Below are 10,716 nucleotides of genomic sequence, written 5' to 3'. Positions count from 1 at the left end.
TTCTCATTTTTTCCCCTGTCCCTGCCCTCCCTCCAACCCTCCTCCCCTCTCCATTTACATAAAAATATTTTTGTTTTGTTTTAGTTTTGGTACCAGGGATCAAACTCCAGACCTTGCGCTTTTGAGGCAGGTAGTGGCACCACTAAGCTAAATCGCTAGCTCCCACATATATTTTAAAAAGACTGTTATAATAGGGGCCAACTCTATGGCTCTTAAACATTGAGCTCAATACTGAATAAGGGAAAGTCGATGACAGGTTTATATCCAGCAGTCCAAAAGACAGGGGTTACCGATAGAAAATTGCTAAGAGGAATATCAAGTGTATTGGAATTCTTGTTAAAATCTCCTAACATTATTCTTGCTAAAGCAAGGCCCAGATTGGGCATCAAAGGTGAGCGATGAGGAACTTAATAAGATATGAGAAGGTGACCAAATATCAAGGTTGGCTCATTCTAAATTTCTTGCCATAATTCTTGCTCAAGTCAGGCCAACTGGCAAGCCTTGCCCAGAAGGGCCCAGGGGACCCTGTCAAAAATTTGATCAAAGAGATAACTTTTGTGAGTGGTATATATATATGTCATATGCATATATAGAAAGGATGATCAAAATATGTGTTGAATGCTTAAATTTAAAAAAAATATTAGAGTAAAAGATGCATTGCATTAATCACCTCAAAAATACCCCTCTCACTTGAAACACACTAATCCTATTGCTCTTGCCACTTTCATTTATTTATTTTTTCAGTAGCTTTGCAGGACATAATCATTACATTCACAATGTGGAGTTGGTACAAGTACATAACATACCTTAATTTTTTTTACTTCTTATTCCCCTCCTATTCTTGCCATTTTCTGAAGCACTTCTGGAAGTCCCCTTGACCCCCTGCAGATCCCACAGACAGATTACAGGCTCTTCTGTACCATTAGCAAAATATTGCTACATTTAATGGTAAATGAAATGGTACATTTAATGGTAAATGAAAAAGCAGCTACAATTTTTGAAGGTAACAGGAAGATGTGCTCATGGCAGGCACAAAGAGAAAGTGGTGTTTGGATGACAGGAAAATAAAAAGCACAATACATCACACACATAAATCAGGTCTTTGGATTTTAAAACATGTCCAGCTCAGCATAAGTGTCTCTCACTGGGTCTTTGAGTAAGATTGAAAGGAATGATTGGTAGGGTGCTGAGTCATCTCAGGGGCTTTCAATAAGCATGCATGTCCCAGAGTTCACTCTAATGGAATTACATCCATGAGTTGCAGTACACATTTATGAACCTTTAAGGAGGTGCCAGTGGGGAAAGGTTACTGAAGGTCAAACAGGAAGATCTAATACGGTTGTGCTTCGGCCTATAGTTTTAAGAGAATTTCTGGGTCTGTTATAATATTGTATTTTTCGCTCAGAAAAATAGGAAGATCTATCCTATAATGTTGGTCAAATTCGAGTGGGTGGAGCTGGGTGATCTCACATTCCCATGGTGCTACCTGTACTACTCTCTTTTGAGTGTCTTTAAGAGAGCTGATGGGGAAGGCTGCTTACCAGTGTCATCCAACAGAAAGGAGGTTTGTACAAAGTTTGATGTGTGCCCTTATCCACCTTATTCCCCTTACCTGAATCCTTGACATTTGAGGCTCTTTCCCAAAGTTAAAATGGTAATGAAAGATAAACATTTTGAATCAACTCAGGACAGCAAGGCAGCAAGCACAGTGCAAGTAAATATACTCATGGAAAAGAGTTCCAGAATTGCTTCAAAAAGTAGCAAGAACAATGAGATTAGTATGTTTAAAGTAAGAAGGATTAATGGCAATATGCCTTTTACTGCAATAATTTTTTTTTGGTACTGGGGATTTAACTCAGGACCTTGTGCTTGCAAGCCAGGCCCGGTGCTGCTGAGCTAAGTCCTTGGTTTACTGCAATAATTTTTAAAAACTACATATTCACAGGCCAGGGATTTAGCTCAGTGGTTCTGCTGCCTGTCTTGCAAGTGCAAGGACCCAAGTTTTATCCCTGGTACCAAACAAACAAAAAACAAACAAAAAACTACATATTCACCACGTTTTTCAATCACATGTTGTATATATTATACTGCATCCTGTCCACAGTGTCTTACATTCATGTATTGAACAATTTTCCCATGATATGGCATATTCCTCTAATTCTCCATTCTAAGCAAAGCCAATTAACAATGACAGAGCATAATGCTATGTCTTTCTATTATTTCATATCTTATTTTCAAAAAGGCTCACCCTTTTGCGATGAAATTTAGTTAGCATTGATTTGTGCCTTAAGGCAAGCTGCTCTGAACTAATATTCCATAACCTAAAAGCTTAGCAAGAGTCATCCAGTGATCTGGGCTACAGTACTAAGGACAAAAGCAAATATTTAATCTTGTGAAAAGTATGGTAAGAGGTGTAAAAATTTTATGAAGAAAGTACCATATAATTCTAGCCATGACTGGAGGGACAAAAGGCAGGAAAATCACAAGTTGGGGATCAATACTGGGGGATATAGGGAAGACCCTGTTTCAAACAAAGGGAGTGTGGCAGGGTCTTCTGGTGATGAACCTGACTGCAAAGGACCTGGGTTCCCTTTCTAGTAACAGGGGAACAAAAGAAAAACAAAACAAAACCAGCACATGATGACTGATCATATCTCCATAACAGGGAAACGGAATAAGAACTCTTCCAATGGTTTTATCTAAAAGGAATTTAATAGATGAAAATGTACCACTTTAAAACTAAAAGGAAACAAAACTACCAATCAGCAAAAAAGAACCAAAACAAAACACCCATAATAATAAATAGATGCACTAGTGGTCATTTCTAAGCAGGGGAGTTGGTTGAGATGAAAATTTTTTTACACGTCATATTTTCTTGACATCCCAACACTTACGCACTCAACATCGTGAGATTTATTTAAGGAATAAAAAAAGGAAAATGTGTCCATCTTTGCAAGACTCCTGGAAACGACCTACATAAATGGCTGGAGAAAGGAAGCTCTTTACCCTCTTTGCTCTAATCACTACTTCTAAAGCCCTTTAGCATCAGGAACAGAAACAACCTTCTACTAAACAAGCTGAGGGTGTTATTACTCACTAGCTGGCGAATTCTGCACAGTCCTGATAGACAAATTCGCACTTTCCAAGTCAGCCTTAGGGTCCCTGTAACAGCACACTCATTGGCTACCGGGGTCAGATAAAACCCAGAGTTCTGGAGGGCCCCAGTGATTGCAAACTGACTTCCGGGGCACCTCCACTAGGTACAAGTAGGAGGGGAGCTGGGGTTGAGGAAAGTGTATTTATTTTTACTCTTGTCTCACAGTGGAATACTCTGGGTCTAAGGAGCAAAAAATTGAGACCAATGAGAATGCCTTGTTCGGTCGGTCTCTCTTCTCTCACTGAAATTTTAGCCCTTTGGAGGCAGTGGAAGGCCCCATATGGTCGCACCTCTGTCCGAACTTCGCCTTTATAAAAAAGCGCTCTTCACTCAAAACCTGCCCATCCATTTGCCACACTACAACAGAGCAGGCTTCTGGCAGCTGAGGCTAGGGCTCCCGGTGGGAAGCACAAGACAGATTTCTGCAGGCTCTTGAGATTTTAAATCGACTACTGGGGCTTGTGGGGGGGGGTGAGGCATACATGGGAGATATTCTTTCTGTTTATGCTTCCTCTGCTCAAGCAGTAGAGCATTTCTTGGTCTATGGAGCACAAATTGACTTCTTGTCTTTTTTCTAATTAGATTGAAAGTTTGGCCATGTGGTGGCAGTGTGAGGCCACAAATGGATGCAACTCCCCCCGCTCCACCGTAGTAGTCCTTGTTAAAAAAAGCAAAACTAAAAACTACCCTTTGCACTCAAAACCAAACTTCTGTCTCTACCCACGCACAGCTTCTCCAAGGTAGCTTTGTAACTCCCAATTATTATTGACCGAAAATCTCCAAGACAGCCTGATGGAAAGTAGTTACAAAAAAATTGAGGTTTTTTTTTGTTTTTTCTTTCTGTTTTTGTTTTTAATATCTGTCTTTGATTATTACTTGGCTTGTACTTTCTCGCATATGCACTCTTTGTAGGCTGAAAATGTAACAAACTCTCTTTATGGGCTTTTGTCCAGAGTACGATGGGAAAATGAACCCAACAGATAAACAATGGGAAAAGGGACCTGACCTGGTTCATTAGAACAAAAGGAAACTTCCTGCTTGTGGGGAGGTGTTCTCAAAAGAGGACCTTGCCGAGGAAATTATATATAGAGCCTTTTATGCAGTCTTTGGTGAGAGAAAGTGGCAAACTTGCTTTCAAAAAGGGGAAAATGTTTGGTACAGAGAGGGGGTCATAGTCAGGAAAAAGGAGAAAATAGGATCTCATTAAGCTTTATTAAAGAAATTAATAGGAAATCTTACCAAAGATAGCTTTTGTCCCTGCAGTCAGACTCTATTAATTAGAAAGACAAAGGTAAAGAGAGAGAAATTAGATCCAGCAAGGTGCCCAGAAAGGCAATTAACATATGAATTTAGGAAGAGTCCATGAGCAAAACAGGGATATAGTCAGGAATATGAAAGAGCAAGATAACCATCCCCCACACCCAATAAAATACAAAGGAGACGAGGGGCAGCCACCTAAGGACTCGTATTTAACATATAAAAGATACACATATCTATACATATATATTTATATGTATATTCTCGCTTTAGTATCACTATAGCATTGCACACACATGTCCCCTTTACTTAATTTCTAACTCTAAGCCGCCCTTCTGTAAGGCTCCGCTTCCTGCACTTATCCACCACAGAAGGGCAGGAAGGAATCAAAGGGCCAGACAGAATGTAGGCAGAAATGTCCAGGTTAGGACCAAAGAGCCAGAGACCCAGTCAAACGGCAAACTTCCAGGTGTTCATATAGGGAATGGGAGAAATCACTAGTCCTAAATAGAAAGGTGCTGAGGACAAAAACCCATGCTTATTGGCTTTGTTTCCCCCTATTCTTTCACAATAGCTGTCTATCTTCATTTTTTCCTCCCCTTTCCCAAATAAACCATCTTTTAATTTTTAAACTCTGCCTCTTTAATTCTTTCTAGTGCTGAGAGTTTATGATCCCAGTAACTACATGTTCCAGCAGAAAAGTAGTGTGGCATTGTGTATCTCTCTCTCTCTCTCAGATGTGACAGTTTATGGAAAAATGCAGTTGCTGCTGTTGCTAGGCATTTAATGGACATGGGCATCAAAAAGCCGACTTTATTATATCTTTGTCCTTTGCACTCCACTTTTCTGAGGCTCACTGCCATTTACTCAAGGACTTGTCATTTGGTTTTTGTGCTTCAATTTCCCTATGCTTTTCTCAGTTTACCTGGATTCTGGCCTATAGTTTACTTAGGCCCTTTACAATAAATTACTCACTGCACTTTTATCTCTTGGCACTGATGTGGGGATGTTGATTTATCTAGCTTCTTCTTGCTGAGAAGTGGTTCTGTGACCATTATGAGGTCTATCAAATTGGTCCTAGTAAAAATCAAGAGGAGTACCCTTCGGTGAGTCTTTCTGCACCACCATCTGAATTCTTCAAGCTGTCAAATGAGAAGAGGTTGAGTATGCATGCTCCAAAGTACAGGGTTGTATCAATCATTAGCAATGTTCCTACCATGAAAATTAACCAGGATCCCCAATTACAGATACCTGACCAGGATCCCCATGACTCAGATAATTCCTGCTGAATTTTAGAAGCGCATTTGATTAGTTTCTGTGCTGCATCTCTCACTATTCCACATTGATTGGCATAAAAGCAACATTCCTCTTCTAGTAAGAGACATAGCCCCCCGTTTCAGCAATCTGGCTATTAAGTCTCTTCTGGTTTTGTAGGGTTACTGATGCTAATGAATCTGTTTGGTTTTGGAGGGCCCAAGAATGTCTACTTTGGGGGATAGATATCCTAAAGGAAATGTACCTGTTTTGGAGGGCCAAGAGGTTCTGTGACATTTGCTGTGAATTCTCAGTGAGACCAAGAGACAGGCGGTTGAAGTAGGTAAGCTATATGATGAGACCAGCTAACCGTATACCAGTTTTTTGTTTTTTTGGTGGTTGTTTTTTTTGTATCATTACCTTGACCAGAACTAGATGTGGCCAAGAGCCATCAAGGTCTATTTTAGGGGGGTAGATATCCTAAAGTAAATGTACCTGTCTAGTTGGTAAGCAGGCAAGAATATGCACAGGTCCCACAGAGAAATAAAAAGCCCTTAATCTGCGCATGTTTGAGATTGAGTGAGAACAGGTGAAAGGACAGTGAAGCAGAGGAGTAAAAAGCAGTTTAGGGACTTATAATGCCTGTGATATTTAGTTCTAAGCACGGTCCATACTTAGAGCAAATGGGCCCAGGCTGCTTCTGTGAGGGCCAGAAAGGGAATCAGCTGCTGTTTTGACTGTGTCTGCTTTACTTACAAGGGAGAGATTCAGCTTTCCGGCATCTAGATATAAGGAATACTATTGCACAAGCGTTTTTGTTTTTTCCATTTGGGAACAATTTATCCAGCATCTGAGGTTTGAAATCTGGGCAATTTTCTGTGATTTTTGTAGTGGGAATGACTTATTGTGTGATTGAATGAATGTTGGGCTGATTTTAAATTTTCTTCCATGAGGTGGGTTCAGTAGCCATTGGTCTTCTCTACTTTCCTTGAAGACTAGGGTCTCCAGACAATGTAGGTGATATTGTATACCCAGGGTTGTTGAGACTCCCTAAGTAACTTCAGCCCAGAAAGATGTGTCATTGTTACTCTGGAGTACTTAGAGAAGGCTAAATCAAGGAGTAATCTCATTTATTAGGCTCAGAAAACCTCAATGGACTTTTCAGTCAGGCAAGAGGAATACCTCTATCCATCCAATGAATGTATCTACCCAGACCAGGAGAAAGTGGATCCCCTTTATTCTGGTAGGTGAGTAAAATCAATTTGCCAATTTTCTCTTGGGTGGGTCCCTTTATGTTTAGTGCCAGGGGAAACCTTACTGTGAGAGAGGAGTTTTTGGTTTTTTCCACAATGCACATGACCTGACATTTTAAAAAATGTCTAACCAGTAAATAGTTTACCAACTGATGAATCTCCTTCTTCCCTCAATGGAAGGATTAGTGAAGGGCCTTTAGGACCTTCTATTGATTATCTGTCAGAAGGAGGAATTTTCCTTCATTTTTTTGGAAAATATCCTGAGGGCTATGAGTACAGCCATTTGGCAAAAGCCTCTTTAGTTTCTGCCTGAGAGTATTGGGGCTTATCCTCTCCTAAAGAATGTTCTCAGAATAAGTGATTTAAAATGGTTTCAGGGTAAGGCTATCTTGTTGCCACTCAAGCTGCAACAATGGCCACCCTAGTTTCCTTTGTTACTTCATTCACTCCCTTTTGGTGCCTGTCTTCCTTTTCTCATTGCTGAGACAATCTATCCAACAGTCAAAGTTAAAGAGGAGTTTATTTTGGCTCATAGTTTGCAGAGGTTTCAGTTCACTGTTGGCTGGCTCAACAGTATTTGTTACCAACAAATATTTATTGTTACCAACAAATATTTATTGTTACAAACAAATTGTATTTGTGCTGCTGCATCTTTAATCATTTGATAGAATGAGTGAGCTATTTTCCCATAAACTAGCATCCATATAGTACAGAAGCCAGTGATACCCAGGAAAACTTGGCTGTTTTAAGATTTTGGGGAGGTGGCCGGGGATTTAGCTCAGCGGTTCGGTGGCCTGCCTTGCAAGCACAAGGACCCGAGTTCAATCCCGGGACCAAAAAAAAAGGGGGGGGGAGGGGAAACAATGAGATGGGCCTGATACAATGTGTATTCAAAGCACTAGAGCACATAAAGTAAGCTTCAAATATTTCACAGAGGACTGGCTTGGCTGAGACTTTTTATGACAGACTTCATTTGTTTGTTTTTGGTACTGAGGATCTAACTCAAGATCTTGCACTTACAAGGCAGGCAGTGACACCACTGAGCTAAATCCACAGCCCTATGATAGACTTTGTATTCTCTGTTAGAAAATTGAGGCATTCCTGGATTCTATTTTGGGAATGCTCCTTAGTTGGTGCAAATACCAAGAGGTCATCTACATTCTAAAAAATGCCTCAGAGTATGAGAAGTCAGATTAAACTTGTTACAAGTCCTGTCCAAAGATGTGAGGGCTGTACCAGAATCACTATAGGAGGACAGTCTAAGTAAGTTGAGTGATTTGATCTGAGGGGTCTTCAATAGCAAACAGGGACTGGGAGTTTGGGCATAGGCTAATGCAAAAGATGACCTCTTTCAGATCTAACACTGTAAACCATTTAGAGCCCTCAGGATTCTGAGTTAGCAGAATATAGGAGTTGGGAATGACAGAGGGTAAGGGATTCACTGCCTCATTAATAAGTTGCAGGTCTTGTACTAGTCTCACTCACTACTGCCCTTCTGAACTCCCAGGATTGGTGATTTGCAGGGGCTATTATAGGGAGCAGGAGACTCAGAAATTTAAAATTATTTTCTATTAAGTGTATTGGTACATTTAAGGTAAACAATACAGTTACATTCATCACTGGGATCTTGTACCTTTACATGACGTATCTTGGTTCTTATTTTTAACCCATTTCCCTGCCCTCCCTTCACCCCTCTCACCCTTCCCTATTAAAAACTTTAAATTTTTGATGGTACTATTTTTCCCTTCTTTAGCCTCTGGCCTAAGGGGATATCGCATCTGGTATGGGAAAGAGGCTCAGTCCTTAATATGAATTTGTACTGACTGAACAATTAAAAAGCAACTACTTTTTCCTGCTGAGGCCCATACTTTGGGGTTCATCTTAATCTCTTCTAGGGGAAGGAAAAGAGTCTGTACTAGGGCTATTAGGACAGTGGTGCCCATTCTAGCCAAGGTCCTAGCAACAGGGTAAAGCTTTTTGGCATAAAAATAAATGGATGAATAGAGAAGTTACCTAGCCACACATTAGGGGAAATGTGAAAAACCAAGTGACTGCCCTCCCTGACACTCCCCTCATGATTGAGCTAGTGCGAGAGGGAGGTGGCATTGGAGCAAAGGATTGAGAGCACAGGACCAGTGGCAAGCAGGAAGTCTATAGCTTGACTCTCCACCATTAGGGTTACCCAAGGTTTCTGGAAGATAATAGTCTGGGTCCTAGAAACCACAAGTAAAGGACTTAGGTTCCTTTCATTCTGCTGAACCATTATGCCAGACATGTTTGCTTCCCAGAATCTTTGTCACCAGGGACAAACAGCTCTCCAGTGGTCCCCTTGCAATTAGTACAGAGCCCAGACAGGCGATTATACTCCTTCTTGAAGTCTTGGGTTTACACATTCATAACATCATCCATGGAAAAGTTGCAGGAATCCCAGTTGGCTGAGTTTCTAGTGTAGCCACAATTAAGGCCACCTTCTTCCTATACCTTCATTGCTTCTTTTTAGTCTTCTGTTGATCTCATTTTAAAAAAGACAATGGTGACTACTTTTAGTTGATTGTGTAGAATTTGGTCTTATTACATAGTCAACTTCTGTAGGTTTCTTTGAATTCTGGGAGTGAACTGAGGAATAAACTTATCCCTCAGAATAAGTTGCCTTTCAAGTGACCTGAGCTGCATGGAAGTATGCTTGATTAGGGCTTCCTTGAATCACTTGAGGAAGGCTGAGGGACTCTCTTCCTTTCCCTGGATCACCAAAGACAGTGTGGAATAGTTTAGGGGTTGGACTTAGATGCTGTAGAACTCCTCTAATATACAGTACAGGAAATTTCTATGTCTCCAGAACTCTCATCCTATTGAGTAATTAGGGAGGGTCCCATAGGGGCTCTTCACAGGGAACTGCTATGAGCCCCAGCTGGATATGGGTTGCAGTTGGTCATTGGGCCAAGTATAGTTCATCCCCATACAACTGCGCTGATCTCAGAGCTCCCTCTCTCTTTCAGTTGGTGAGTGGTTTAAAAGGAGCATCTCTGCATGACAGGTCAAAGTTATAGGACAGTTCTGTGAACACCTTTTTAGTTAGGGTTTGCAAGGGAATAAATTTAATACAGGACACATAATTTATAGGATTCTTTTATAATATTCACCCAAAAAGTCAAGTGCAGAGGAATGCAAGATATCTCTTCACAAGCTAGAGACCCGTATCTTTATTAGCTTTGTGAATTATTTTTGAGTGAGTTTCCTGAAAGAGAAAAAAAAATCTGAGTAACTTTTGTGTTCTGAAGCTATAGTTTTTCTTAAAAGTACAATTTTACAATCCTGATGTTCTTTCTCTGAAGTCCAACACAAGAAAAAATCTTATGGATCTGCTCTCCCGCCAGCTTGCTTGGGTCCATTCAGCAGGACCAGATAGCCGTGCCCTCCCCTGCCTTTGCTGCCACCAGCTCCAGCCAAGAAGGTAGCCGCTTGCCCCCTGAAACACGCCCCCCCCCATTCTCAGACCTCCTGATTGGGCTAGTCCTTGGACCCACTCTGCAGAGGCATAGGTGGTCATAAAGGGTATTTTTCTGAGATCCCAACTTTGAACATCTTTAAAGAAAGGGCAGGGGAAACCTGTAGTAGAACTGCGTGGAGTTCACCCTGCAGGTGAGGGAACTCAATTTGGGCCTTGCAGCCTGAGGTCAGTCTGAGTTGCCGGGATTTGCCATTGGCTAACTGAGATCATTGGATTTGGTTCTGCACATGGCTGTGAACGTGGTATATTATGACAGTAGAGATATAGTCTGAAAGAAGCCCTTCAAA

This window comes from Fukomys damarensis, unplaced genomic scaffold (assembly GCF_012274545.1).
Source record: "Fukomys damarensis isolate Sample0158 unplaced genomic scaffold, DMR_v1.0_HiC HiC_scaffold_39, whole genome shotgun sequence".
Classification (NCBI taxonomy): domain Eukaryota; kingdom Metazoa; phylum Chordata; class Mammalia; order Rodentia; family Bathyergidae; genus Fukomys; species Fukomys damarensis.
The sequence above is the reverse complement of the archived record's forward strand: the minus strand, read 5'-3'. Positions refer to the sequence as shown.